The 14,716-nt window shown below is 37.2% G+C and overlaps 1 long non-coding RNA gene across 1 annotated transcript in view; it reads right to left on the bottom strand.

Moving 5' to 3' along the window:
• The window catches only part of LOC113246039 (uncharacterized), a 144,887-nt gene that overhangs the window by 102,115 nt on the left and 28,056 nt on the right, over positions 1-14,716 (bottom strand). The gene's annotated exons all lie outside the window — the stretch shown is intronic.

Here is a 14,716-nt window from a genome sequence, read left to right as displayed (position 1 = left end):
ACCCCTTTCCATATTCTACTGTTTGGAAAGAAGTCATTATGTGCAGCCACACTTAAGGAGTGGGGCGTTATGTTCCTTTCCCTGAGGGCAGAGTATCTACAAAATTACTTGGAATTCTTTTACATAGGTTTGTTCCTTCTACCATTATCTATTTATTCAACCATTTGTTATACTGATTTTATTAAGATAATATGGACTCATGAATATTTATTGCATACTTTGGGTTATAATCCAATACTACTTTATTTTCTTGCTTTAATTGTTCCAGTTTGGGCCATGAAGAGCTCTTTTGGTGGGCTTCTGTTTCCCTTCAACACACTCCCATCAATACGGATTTTATTTGTGAGCATTTCCTTATTTTCTGGCACTACAAGATGATCCAGACTCATCTTATAATTTCCTACTCCAGTTCTAGAATCAATAATTCTCCAAGGAGTTCCAGTTACCATGCTTTGTGTTATCAAGAAAATATGCAATGTATGTTACCTTATGCACCCTGAAAATAACATTTAACTTACGATAAAACCAAATGCATTGAGATTTTTATACTTTATCATAATTATGTGGAAAGGGTGGAATGGGGAGGATCTGATAATAAAAGCACGGAATACAGGAAGAGACTGTAATCCTAGAAATAAACTCGTGAGATTAGAAGAGTTTACGTATACAAACATCAGTATTTTACCAATAATGATCATAGAAAAGATAAAGGTCAGAAAAATCCACACTTCAGTCCTCACACACAGATTCTGAGTTGAAACACCAAATATACTATTGAAGAAGTATGAGTGAGTAAAGCTAAGGGAGTCAAGTTTTATTGTGTATGATATTAGAAATCTATACTGTCGCCTAGTGAGAATCTACCAATTTGCAGCAAACATATAGAGGCAGAGGAGGAAAGATAGACAAGCAAGACACAGGACCACCCCAAGCTTATCAGCATTATCTGCATAGACTTTAGATTATCAAGAAAGAGAAGTCGTCTTTTAAAAACAACAGTAGAAATTTGGGGGTGGAAAAGACATCACCAGTGATATTATTAATATTATTGTATTACATTGCTGGATAACAAAATGCCACAGACTAGGTTGCTCAAACAACAGAAATTTAATTTCTCACTGTTCTGAAGGATAAAAGACCAAGATCAAGGTGATGGCCGGTTTGGTTTCTTCGGAGACCTCTCTGCTTGGCTTGCAGGTGGCCAGCTTCTTGCTGTGTTCTTCACATGGTCTTTCTTCAGTGCTCATGAATCCCTGGTATCTCTGTGTGTCCAGATTTCCTCTTTTCATAAGGACACCAGTCCGAATGGATTAGGACACACCCTAATGGCCTCCTTTTAAATTAATCATCTCTTTAAAGGCCTGCCTCCGAATACAGTCACATCCTGAGGTACTTCGGGTTAGAGTTTCAACATAGGAGTTTTGAGGTAAAACAATTCAGCCCATAACATAGTCCCAACTCATTATTTTGCAGATAAGAAAACCAAGATTCAGTGAAGTAAATAGATTCATCTAGGATTATAAAAAGGTGGGATTCAAAGCCAATTCCTTCTACCAGGCCACTGCTTTTTCTCCACTGTACTGTCTCTAGAAGAAGCTATTCTAGGATTAAAATGACAGTGCAGGACATGGAAAATTCCTTATAGTAATATTAAGTTTTGTAAAACTGTGATAGAATATAGGATCAAATCCAAGAGAAGTTAATTCACAGAAAATTCAAGGCATAGTCTAGTCTCATTTCTTTTTGATTAAGATTTTTAATTATGAAGTAAATCCAAAGTAAAGAATACAATATCCTTCAAACAAATTTTATTTTAAATAAAAATTATACAGTAAAATTCCCACCCCCCTCCATTTGTTATCTACTATCCTGACCTTAGTGCATATTATTCTCATAAATATTTTTGTAACTGTATTACATGTATATATGTACATTAATAATATATAGTATTGTTTGTGTGTTTTAAATTTCACATAAGTAGTATCATACTATATCTTATTTTTTACTCATATTTGTGACAAATGTACATGTTGACATAGGGTTATATATTCATTTATTTTAATCAAGATATTATAGTATGGTGGACATTGGGGAGGGTATGTGTTGTGAGAAGCACTGTGTGTTGTGTGATGAATCACAGACCTGTACCCCTGAAACAAATAATACATTATATGTTAATAATAAAAAAAATAAAAAGAAAGAAATTATAGTATGTAGCATAAATAGAACACCTTTAAAGTTTATTTGTATCTCTATTAGGTGACAAGTTTTTTCAGTTTATTATAATTGGTCTAGACTTGAATTTTTTTTTTCTTGAGAATGTTTCGGAAAATGTTTCTAGGTTGTAGACATAGATATAAAATTACTGGTTGGATGCTATGTTCATCTTCAACTTTTCTAGAATTACCAAATTGCTCTCCTGAGTATATCAGTATGTACACCCACTAGCAACCCGTCAGAGCTCCTAGCAACTGATATCTTGCCAAGATTTGTGTTATCTGACCAATTAATTTTGCTTATCTAATGGGTATTAAATAATATTTCACTATGATTTAATTTGCACTTCACTAATTTCTAGTTAGCTTAAACAGCTTTTCAGCTTATTGTCCATTGGTTAATAATTCCCCATTTGTATCCTTTGCCTATTTGTTCTGAATTGTTTATACTTTTTTTTTCTTTTATTAAGGTTTAGAAGTTCTCTATAGAGTTTGGATACTAAGTCTTTGTTGATTATATAGTTGCAAATATTATTACACTTTTTGTCACTTGTATTTTTGTTTTTTTAAAATATTTTATTTATTTATTTGCCAGAGAGAGAGCAACAACATGTGAGAGAGTGAGTGCACAAGAAGGGGGAGCGGCAGACAGAGGGAAAAAGCAGGCTCCTCCCTGAACAAGGAGCCCACCCCCCAATGCGAGGCTCAATTCTAGGACCCTGGGATCATGACCTGAGCCAAAGGCAGACGCTTAACCCACTGAGCCACCCAGGCGTCCCATGTATTTTCATTTTTTAGTGAACCCACTGAAAAATTTTAATTTGTTCTTGAGTATACACTAACATTGAAGTATGTAAGTTTTAAGTGTACATAAATTTTTACATTTTTATGCACCTGTGTACCCACCACACTAATCAAGGTATAGAACAATTCTGGCACCCCAGCAGGCTTTCTGGTGTCCCCTCCCTGTTAATACTTTTACAAAAGTAACCAGTATTCTGACCTCAGCCATGACGGATCAGTTTTGCCTTGTCTTGCCTCACAGGATTACAAAGATACAATGTTGACACCTGTAACTGGTTTCTTCTGTCAGCATTTTATTTGTGGGATTCATCCATGTAGTGAGTAGCTATAGTACATTCTTTACCACAATTCATACATTCTAACGCTGGTGGCCATTTGGGTTGTGTCTAGTGATGGGATGTAAATTTTCTTTAACGTGTGGATTTGCTTGGTCATGGGGTAGCATTTGTTTAGAACCAGTAGAAACTAACAGAAAGTTTTACAAAGTAGTTCTCGCAATTTACACTCCAATCAGCAGTGTATGAATGCTTCAAATGTTCCACACCGATGTCAACACTTGGTATGTCAATCCTTTTAATTTTAGTCCTCTGGTAGGAGATTAAAAGTATCTCATTGTGGTTTCAATGTTTGCATTTCCTTAAGGATGTCGAGCACATTTGAATATATTTACTTGTCGCTCCTCTATAATCTCCGTGTTTTTCTGGTTTACAAAAGTATTTCCTACTCCAATAGCATAAAGATACGTTCCTTTAAAATGCTTTGTTTTCTTTTTATATTTAGTATATAATCTCCTTGGAATATAGTTTTATACTGATGAGAGATAAGTGTCTAGTTTTACATATTTCCAAAGGTATAGCTACTTACACCAGTACCATTTACTGAATACTCTACTCTTGGTCTACTGATTTGGTAATACCTTCTTTGTCTTGATTACAATAGCTTTTAGAATGATGTGTTATAATTAAAACAATGTCAGAGATAGACGCCCCCCCCCCCAAAAAAAGACGAAGAAGAAAACGAAAAAGAAAACATCAGAACACACAGAATCAGACCTGCATGGATCTGAGAACTGAGATCTGACTTTTGATGATCTCTGCTATTCATGTTTCTATTTCATTTCACTAACTTCCTTATCTTTAGTATATCCTCCCCTCTGGTTTCTATTTTTATTCTTTAACTTCTTTAGTCGAATGCCTTAATCATTATTCATCACTCGGACTTCTCTTTGAATGAATTTAAGGCTATACATTCCCTCTACTGCTTGAGCGGCATCTGGTAAGTTTTGTTATAAAATGTGTTCATTAGTGTCCAGTACTAAATATTTTCTAATTTACATCTTTACTTTGACCCATGAAATATTTAGAAATTTATGATATTAATTCCCTAATGTATGAGGAATTTTTGTTATATTTTTGTGTTAAAGATATTAATTTTAATTTATTTAATTATTTATATTTATTTCCCTGGTTAAAATGTTGTCTGTGTAATACTGATTCATTTGTATTTTTGAGACTTTTTTCAGATTGAGAACATAATTAATTTTGGTACGTTCCATGTGTTCTCGAAAGGAACATGCAGTTTATAAATATTGGGTACAGGATCTACAAAAGTCTGTGGGTTCAGAAGGTTAATTGAAATATTCAAGTCTTCTACAGTCTTATTAATATTTCATTGGCTTAATCTATTTATTAACTGAAGGGGGTTTAAAAATTCCTCATTATATTTGAAACAAAAGTGGACCCAAATGCCTGTATTTTGAGGCTATATTCTTAGTCATACGAGTTTAAGATTGTTATATCCTTCTGGCAAATTATTTCTTTTACCTACCTGTCATTAGAAACAAATGAAGCATTTCTTTTCCTTAAAAGTTCTATTTGGTTCTTTTAAAAATACTTTAAAAAAATTCCTTCTTAATGTTTTAGTTTCTTCTTTTATGCCTTAAAATTTTTTTTCAGTTGTTTTTAGATTGCTTTATTCTACAAAGTTCTGGAGGTTCTATTCTTCCTGTTTGTCATATCCTATTTTTGTCATTTTTGTGTGGATTCCTGTATGACGTGGGTTATGTAGTCTAATTCCACTATGATTTTACAAAGGCTTCTGTAAGATATTTAAGAGTATCCTCACCAGGGACCATCTTTATGCTAATCTCTCAGTTTGCAGTTTCAATTTGGATCCCTAACTTGCAAGAGGAAGAACTAGGAGTTTTGATTTCTCAGAAAAGACCACTGTTGTGTTTCACTTCTATTTCCACCTGGGTCCCAGTCAGAGAAAGCTCCCTTATTGCTAGAGATGGACTTTTTTTTCCCCTAGTATATTATTTCTCTCAATAGCATAGCTCTTCAGGGATCTTGGCTTTTGTATTGATCTTAGCTCCAAAGGCTGTCAAATCCCAGGCCTCATATTCAGCTCCTACATGAGACTTAAAATACAGCTCTAGGATTGAGACCTCCATAAACTGCATGGTGAATTAATGCACTTAGCACTCCAGGGATCAGATGCCTCTTCTTTTTTGGCACTTTGGCATTTCCCTTTCTTCTTCTGAACTCATTGGTGCATTTAAAATTTATTACGTCTTATCCATGTTTGCAGCAGGAGGATAATCACACCTTTGTTTGCTTTCATCAGGCATCCCACTGGAAGCATCCTACTTAACTTAAGCATCCTATATAACTTGTATATGGAAATTTAAGAGCCAGTAATTCCCTGTTTCCACATTGAACTACAGACTATTGATACTTTGAGAAGACATTTCACATGGAGGTAAAGAACAAAAACTTGGGGAAATAATTAAGAAAATACTTTGCAAATGATGTAAAATGGGAAAGTGTTCAAAATGTGTTCTGTCCCAATATTGCCTTCCCATTCAAAGTAGTACAAATATTGGACTCATTATCTTACTACATTTACATACATATTAATTATGCATATGGGACAGAAACATATAGTTACACATTACTGGTTCAGTACCCTGTGCAACCTATTTATTTGCTTTCAAGTATATAACATGATATGTGTTCTGTGATTTCATTTTACCATGTTCCTAGAACACACCAATTTTTTTATAAAATGAAAACAATATAGGAAATATACAGATAAAAAGGAGTGAAAATAGGGGCACCTGGGTAGCTCAGTTGGTTAAGTGTCCACCTCTTGATTTTGGCTCAGGTCATGATCTCAGGGTTGTGAGATGGAGCCCTGCGTTGGGCTCCTCACTGGATGTGGAGACTGCTTGAGAGTCCGTTTCCTCCCTCTCCCTCTGCCCCTCCTCCCTCCTCTCTCTCCCTCTCTAAAAAAAAAGTAATGAAAATCAATCTCATTTTCTTTTCATTACATTAATTACAATATTTCAAAACATTAATATAGTTTTATTCTTCTGCAGTGTGTCATTAGGGAAGATATGAAATGAGCATTATAAAGGAGGAGAGAGCAATTTTTCTGGGATGGTGGACTTTCTGTCTTGCTTCCAGGCAGACAAAGGAATATAAGGCCCAAATGAAATCCCAGTCACTCCTAGATTTTTTATTCTTTCATTCTTAAATCTCTTCCAGTATGGTGTAACAATTTACTAGACTGTTTAAATCACCATGTGTTAGCCCATGTTGCATTTTGCAAGAAAAATAATATTTTTTCAAAATTGCTGAATAGTTTGTTTTATAATGTGCTTTGAACTTCCCATAAGGAAGATGGTGTGAATCTTGATTTCTTTTTCTATTATAGGTACTAGATTTCCACTAATTCATAGGTAAACTTCAACAGTTCTTCCACGTATCTGACCAACAATGGTGTGAAGTTAAGGCACAGGGGCTAGAAATATAACAAAGCTAACTGGCCTGTAAAACCCATCCCCCTGACCTTATTATCACTGTACTCTCACTTCAAAACACGCTCAGTTGTGACTTCTGGAACAACTTATGGTGCACTAAGGAAATCTGTGAATTAGATCATTGTCAGATGACCAGGGAAAGCAGGAACGCTCAAGATTACATTTAGTCTAAACAAATAATTCTTTGCACTAATAAGACACCAAGACAACTACAAGCCACATGTCAGCACAGGCGAGGGTGATATTTAGATGAGGCATTGCAGTAGTTAATAGTTTGCACTGTCTTTAAAAAACCATTTGACGAATATCAGTATAATCCCACATGCTTGATCAGATTATCTCAAGTTCTTTTCAGATGTGTTTTCAAGACCAGATGATATTTCAAAAAAACTGACTTTAGATTAGATGCTAGAAAATTAGCAATCTTTATAAATGGAAATTTATCATTACTATTTAATGCTTTTATAAGAAAATTTGCCTAAAATACTTAACACATTTTACAAATATTTTTATTCATTTTTCCCAGTGCTCCTATAAATTCAATAAACAGTATGATTGTGTCTCCTTCACAGAGAAAGTAATGTAAATTCATGAAGAAAGCAAAGAGATTAGAACCACCCAAATTTTCCAATTATTTCAAATCAAATGATGATCATTCTTATTCAATGATTCTGAAACGATTTCATAGCACAGTCCACATGACCTAAATCCTCTGTACCTATTTACACTGGCACATAGACACAAAAAACAAATGACAAAGGGAAGGGGAAAGTTAGAATTCTAGACGATCTCTCTCTCTCTCTCTCTTTCTCTCTCTCTCTCTCTCTCTCTCACACACACACACACACACATCACTCCTCTCTCTCCCAGAGATTAACTGGGACTGATAGGAGACCTAGTAAAAAAGTTGTGAGAAAAGGAAGAGGGAACTATTTTTTTTTTTTAAGATTTTATTTATTTATTTGACAGAGACAGCCAGAGAGAGAGGGAACACAAGCAGGGGGAGTGGGAGAGAATGAAGCAGGCTCCCAGCGGAGGAGCCTGATGTGGGGCTCGATCCCAGAACGCCGGGATCACCCCCTGAGCCGAAGGCAGACGCCCAACGACTGCGCCACCTAGGCGCCCCGGGAACTATTTTTTTTAAGATTTTATTTATTTGAGAGATCAAGTGAGCATGAGTGGAGGGGGGTGGGTTTGGAGAGAAAGGAGAAAGCAGGCTCACCGCTAACTGGGAAGCCCAACCAGTGGGTTCAATCCCAGGACCCAGATATGACCTGAGCTGAAAGAAGTGCCCCAAAGCAGCCACTTAACAACTGAACCAAGCAGGCTCCCCAGGAAGAAGAAAGAAGCTATTAAGAAGAACAAAAAGCTGTCAGAAAATTTTAGGAAAGTACTGAGTTCTACTAAGAATGAGTGTTTCCAGGGGCACTTGGGTGGCCCAATCGGTTAAGCAGCTGGCTCTTGATTTCAGTTCAGGTCATGATCTCAGGGTCCTGGGATAGAGTCCCACTTTGTCCTTGGCTCCACACTCATCCGGGAGTCCACTTGAGGAATCTCTCTCTCCCTCTCCCTCTGCCCCTCCCTCCCACCTGCCCCACTCCCCCTCTCCTTACCACCTCCCTTGCGGGCTCTCTTTCTCTCTATATTTAAATTAACAAATCTTTATTTTTTTAAGATTTTTAATTATTCATTTGAAAGAGAGATAGTGAGAGACGGAGAGCACAGAGGGAGAGTGAGAGGGAGAAGCGGACTCCCCACTGAGCAGAAAGCCCAGCTTGGGCGGGCTCGATCCCAGGACCCGGAGATCATGACCTGAGCCAAAGGCAAATGCTTAACCGACTGAGCCACCCAGGCGCCCCATGAATAAATCTTTTTTTAAAAAAGAAAAGAATGAGTGTTTCTGAACTCCACATAAAAAATGCATATTTGTGACTGCATTTACAAGAAAGGATTCGTATATTATGTATTATTTTAAATGTAGTTTACTTTTAATCTATCAATATAACATGATCATCTTTCAATGTCAAAAAATAGTTCTTCTACAACTTCACTTTTAATTGTTCATTTGTATTCTATTAGATTGATGTAGCATAATATGATTAACCCATTAATCCTCCTTGTTGGATAGTTCAATTTTAAAGTAGACTAGTGGTCCCTTTTTCATTTTTGGTCTTCCAAGCTTCATTCCCTCTCTCTGACAGCACCCTAATTTCTAGGCAAGTAACTCTTTTCCATTTTTTTAAGTCTTGGGGGAGAAAAATTCTCAGAGACTGCCTTCTATTACAGAAGCCAAAGGAAAGAAAGGATCTCTTCTGGTTCAACAGTCAGCTGCTGGCATGTAACCTAAATTTGGCCCATTGGAGGCTTTCTCTTGGGACTTTGAATGTGGTGTTTGAAATAAGTACAGAAGGAAAATGTTAGAGGTTGTTCATCCCAACAGGGGTAGTGTCTGCTAAAGTTGTGAGGGCATCTGGACCAGAGCTACTAGCTACAGGACAGTGTGCTTCTTTCCTCTTCCTTCCTCATAACTTGATGCTTTCCATTCTTCTAGAGACTCCCAGGAAGCCTCATAATAAATAAACGTCTGTGGAAATCTCATTCTGTAGCATTAACTAAGAATTCCCATATTATAAAAGTCTTTAATAAAAACCTTATAGATATATTTTTCACTTATCCATTATTATTTCTTTAAATCTTAGCAGTGCTAAGCCAGAAGTATGCGAAACTTTAATTAAAAAAATTAATTCCCTAAAAATACAGCATAGAGGTCAGGAAAGCTAGCCAACTTCCTACTGTGCAACCAGTACAACTTATCTCTGGGCCTCAGTTTATTCACTTACGGGCTTAATCAGAGCACCAATTAGAGCTATGGTGGGGAAACAATGAGAGAATATATACAAAGTTTAGCACATCCTCAATTATCAATAAATGTTAGATTTTTATTGGAAAGATTGTTCAAATTATGCTCTCACTGGCAATGTCTAGTTGTACTCATTCACTTCTCTGCTTTCATTTGGCTCTCCCTTGGTCTCCTTTATCCTATATGTCTGCTCTACAGTTTAAATTCTTGGCAGGGGAATTATGCATAATTCTGGGCTTCATCTTGACCCTCCCTTTAACTCAGTGATAGATTCTACAAAAGGCAGACCAAATTTAGGAATCCCTCAATATAGATCATCAGATACTTTTTCTGAAATTTTAAGAAAAAGAATATATTTGATATATTAAGGAAACATGGCCATATTGTCATAGTTAATATTTAACTTTTAAATTTTTTAAATAAACTATCAAATTTCCTTACCATTACTTAGTTTATTGTATTTTGATTTACTTACATATGTGGATGTGTGATATCATAACCTCTCCAGTGTTAATGGCTTCCAAAGATCTTAATGCATCCCTCATTCTAAAAGATGGTGCAAGACAAACTTAGAGAAGAAAGGTAAACATCAGGCACTAAAAAAATAATCTTGGGGTAAAGCATTTTAAGGAAAATAAAAGCATCTCCACGATTAACAATATAAGTGTAGCAAGAATTTCTTCACATGGCATGGAAGAAGAAAGGAAATTTAAACGCAAAAACTGAAGAGAATTTAGTTAGATGTAAAATCGAGTCAATGTAAGAAACGGCTTCAAAATCTTAACTGCATTGTGTAACAGAGACACCTGCTGGTTATTATATATTTCACTGCTCAAATTCTCAACTACATTTGTTCTTTCGTTCTACATCCTGTTCCCCCAGATAGTCTCTAAACCACTGAAAATTCACAGCATGAACATGATGATGGATTCCTATAAAAAGATAATTAAATCAATGGAGTGTATTTTTCACTTTGAATCTGGGGGAAAATCTGTGCAACAAGACAACTTTGCTAATGCCATTTTAATATAATTACATTAAGTCTGCTTTGTATAATGTAGTAATGCTGCTAGAAGTTAAAGTATACCATACAACTCTCCTTTACCAGAAAAAAATAACCAGGGTTTGCTTTCTGGAAGTACATAATAATAGTGTATGGCTAATGACAAAGATAAAAATGATAAAACAAATGTATCTAAGACACCAAGTTAGGATTTTGTCTTAGAAAAAGAACGTAAGCCATGATTATGTAGAATACTAAAAGTTTCCCTTCTAGTATTATAAACCAGTAAAAGAAACTGGTTTATCTTCTCTCACTGCTATAAAGTTCTCAAGATAGATGTGTCTATATCAACTACAGTGGTATTTAGAAAGTGTCAGACATAAACATTAATCAGCTGCCTGTGACTGATTAATTGGGACTCCTATCCCTAAGAGAACTTTAACTCAATGAAAAAATATTTTTTGTAAAATTCAGACTAATTAAGATACTATGAATAAATATAATTTTGGCAAACAAAATATAATTTGCATTTTCCTTAGTACCCTCAAATTTCTTGCTTTGAAAACAAATATTTAAAAATTATTTCAAAACCAAGAATTACATTCAGAATCTAAAAATGCATGTGGCATAAATTAACTCAGTTAAGTTAGCTATTGTTCATGGCTAAATTCACAATGTGAGTAAATATTAGAGGTACTAATTAGAGGGAAAAAGATGGCAGAGGAGTAGGGGACCCTTTTTCAGCTGGTCCCCTGAATCGAGTTGGATATCAACCAGATCATCCTGAACACCCATGAAATCAGCCCCAGACATAGGAAGATACATCTGGATCTCTACAAATGAACATCTCTAGTGCTGAGTATTGTGGTACGAAGCAGGGAGCTGGGAATCCAAGCACAGATATCGGAAGATAAACGGAAGGAAGAAGGAGCTGCCCCGCTCAGGTGCCGGGAAGCAGTAGCCACTTGCACTGGGGAGCGGACCGGACTCGCGGACTGGCACCCGCGCGAGAGAAGACTGAGACCGTGAGCCTGGGTACGCGCGACCAGACTGAAAACTGGAGCTCTGGATCGCAAATGAACCACACTGAAACAGGGAGCTCAGGAGCGTGCATGGGAACCGGGGGTGGCTGGCGGTGTTAGAAGCACAAAGGACCAGAGACATGCCAGCCCTGGAAGTGAGGGCTGGGACACAGGCTGTGGGGCTCACATCCCGGGATGCTGCGGGGTTTTTAGAAGCACTGACAGAAACAGAGTTAAAGTGGCCAGGAAAGCTCAGTAGACAGCGGACTGCGATCTCTCTGTTCTGAGACAGAGGCTAGGATATGGCCACTGCTGCTCTGACTCTCAGAAGAGGCACAGAAAACCGCCAGGGAAAGCTGCCAGAGAACAAAAGCCCGGAAATACCAGCTTGCATTGTGCCCATCCCCATCTCCCCTCGCAGGGGACGGGGCAACTCTACCCAAACAGGGTTGCCTGAATATCAGCGTGGCAGGTCCCTCCCCCAGAAGGCAGGCTGAAAAATCAAGAAGCCCACATACCTAAGATCCCTATAAAACAAGTGCACACTGCCTGGGTCCTGGTAAATAATTTGGGCTCTGGGCATCCTTGCAACCTCTCCTCATCAGAATGAGGAGGAGGAGAAATCCCCCCCAGCAAAGAAAAGATAATGAGGGGCACCTGGGTGGCACAGCGGTTAAGCGTCTGCCTTCGGCTCAGGGCGTGATCCCGGTGATCTGGGATCGAGCCCCACATCAGGCTCTTCTGCTATGAGCCTGCTTCTTCCTCTCCCACTCCCCCTGCTTGTGTTCCTTCTCTCGCTGGCTGTCTCTATCTCTGTCGAATAAATAAATAAAATCTTTAAAAAAAAAATAAATAAAAAATAATAAATAAATAAATAAATAAAAATTTAAAAAAAGAAAAGATAATGAGTCTGTGGCCTCTGCTGCAGAACGGATGGATATGGATATAACTAAATTGTCAGAAATGGAGTTCAGAGTAACAATGGTCAAGATGATGTGTAGGCTTGAAAAAAATATTAACAAAAATATTAACAAGAATATAGAATCTCTAAGGTCGGAAATGAGAGTGAATCTGGCAGAAATTAAAAATGCTATGAATCAAATGCAGTCTAAACTAGATGCTCTGATGGCCAGGGTAAATAAGGCAGAAGAACAAATTAGTGAATTGGAAGATGGGATAGTAGAAGAGAAGGTAAAAACAGAAACTTGGCTCAAAAAAAATCCAATCTCAAGAATGTAGATTACGGGAGATTACTGACTCAATGAAACGTTCCAATGTCAGAATCATTGGCATCCCCGAGGGGGTGGAGAAAGAGAGAGGTCTAGAAGAGATATTTGAACAAATTGTAGCTGAGAACTTCCCTAATCTGGCAAAGGAAACAAGCATTCATGTCCAACAGGCAGAGAGGACCCCTCCCAAGATCAATGAGAACAGACCTACACCACATCACATCATAGCGCAATTCACAAATATTAGATCCAAGGATACAGTCTTGAAAGCAGCCAGGGCAAAGAAAATCCTCACATACAGAGGGATAAATATCAGAATAACATCAGACCTGTCTACAAAGACCTGGCAGGCAAGGAAGGGTTGGAAAGGTATTTTCATAGTTCTACCTGAGAAGAACATGCAGCCAAGGATCCTTTATCCAGCAAGGCTGTCATTCAGAATTGATGGAGAGACAAGGACCTTCCAAGAGTGGCAGAAACTGAAATATGTGACCACCAAGCCAGCCCTACAAGAAATATTAAGGGGAGTTCTATAAAAGTAAAAAGGCCCCAAGAGTGATACAGAACAGAAACTTACAATCTACAGAAACAAAGACTTCACAAGGAACATGACAACATTAAAATCATATCTCTCAATAATCACTCTCAACGTGAATGTCCTAAATGCTCCCATAAAATGTCACAGGGTTGCAGATTGGATAAAAAGACATGACCCATCCATTTGCTGTCTACAAGAGACTCATCTTGAACCTAAAGATACATCCAGACTGAAAGTGAAGGGATGGAAAACCATTTTTCATGCCAATAGACCTCAAAAGAAAGATGAGGTAGCAATTCTCATATCAGACAGATTAGATTTTAAACTAAAGACTGTAGTTAGAGATACAGAAGGACACTATATTATTCTTAAAGGATGTATCCAACAAGTAGATATGACAATTATAAATATCTATGCCCTCAACAGGGGAGCAGCTAGATACACAAGCCAACTCTTAACCAGACTAAAGAGATATACAGATAATAATATGTAAATAATAGGGGACCTCAACACTCTGCTCTCAGCAATAGACAAATCACCTAAGCAGAAAATCAACAAAGAAACAAGAGCTCTGAATGATATACTGGATCAGATGGACCTCATAGACATATACAGAACACTACACCCTAGAACAACAGAATACTCATTCTTTTCGAATGCACATGGAATTTCTCCAGAATAGACCATATACTGGGTCACAAAACAGGTCTCAACCAATACTAAAAGACTGAGATTATTCCCTGCATATTCTCAGACCACAATGCTTTGAAACTGGAACTCAATCACAAGGAAAAATTTGGAAGAAACTCAAACACTTGGAAACTAAGAACCATCCTGCTCAAGAATGATTGGGTAAACCAGGTAATTAAGAAGGAGATTAAACAATTTTTGGAGACCAACAAAAATGAAAACACATCGGTCCAAAACCTATGGGACACTGCAAAGGCAGTCCTAAGGAGAAAATACATAGCCATCCAAGCCTCACTCAAAAGAATAGAAAAATCTAAAATGCAGTTTTTAATTTCTCACCTCAAGAAGCTGGAGCTGGAACAGAAGAACAGGCCTAACCCATGCATGAGCAGGTAGTTGATCAAGATTAGAGCAGAGATCAATGAATTAGAAACCAGGAGCACAGCAGAGCAGATCAACAAAACTAGAAGCTGGTTCTTTGAAAGAATAAATAAGATCGATAAACCACTGGCCAGACTTATTCAAAAGAAT

This window comes from Ursus arctos, unplaced genomic scaffold (genome assembly GCF_023065955.2).
Source record: "Ursus arctos isolate Adak ecotype North America unplaced genomic scaffold, UrsArc2.0 scaffold_4, whole genome shotgun sequence".
In the NCBI taxonomy this organism is placed as follows: domain Eukaryota; kingdom Metazoa; phylum Chordata; class Mammalia; order Carnivora; family Ursidae; genus Ursus; species Ursus arctos.
The sequence above is the reverse complement of the archived record's forward strand: the minus strand, read 5'-3'. Positions and strand labels throughout refer to the sequence as shown.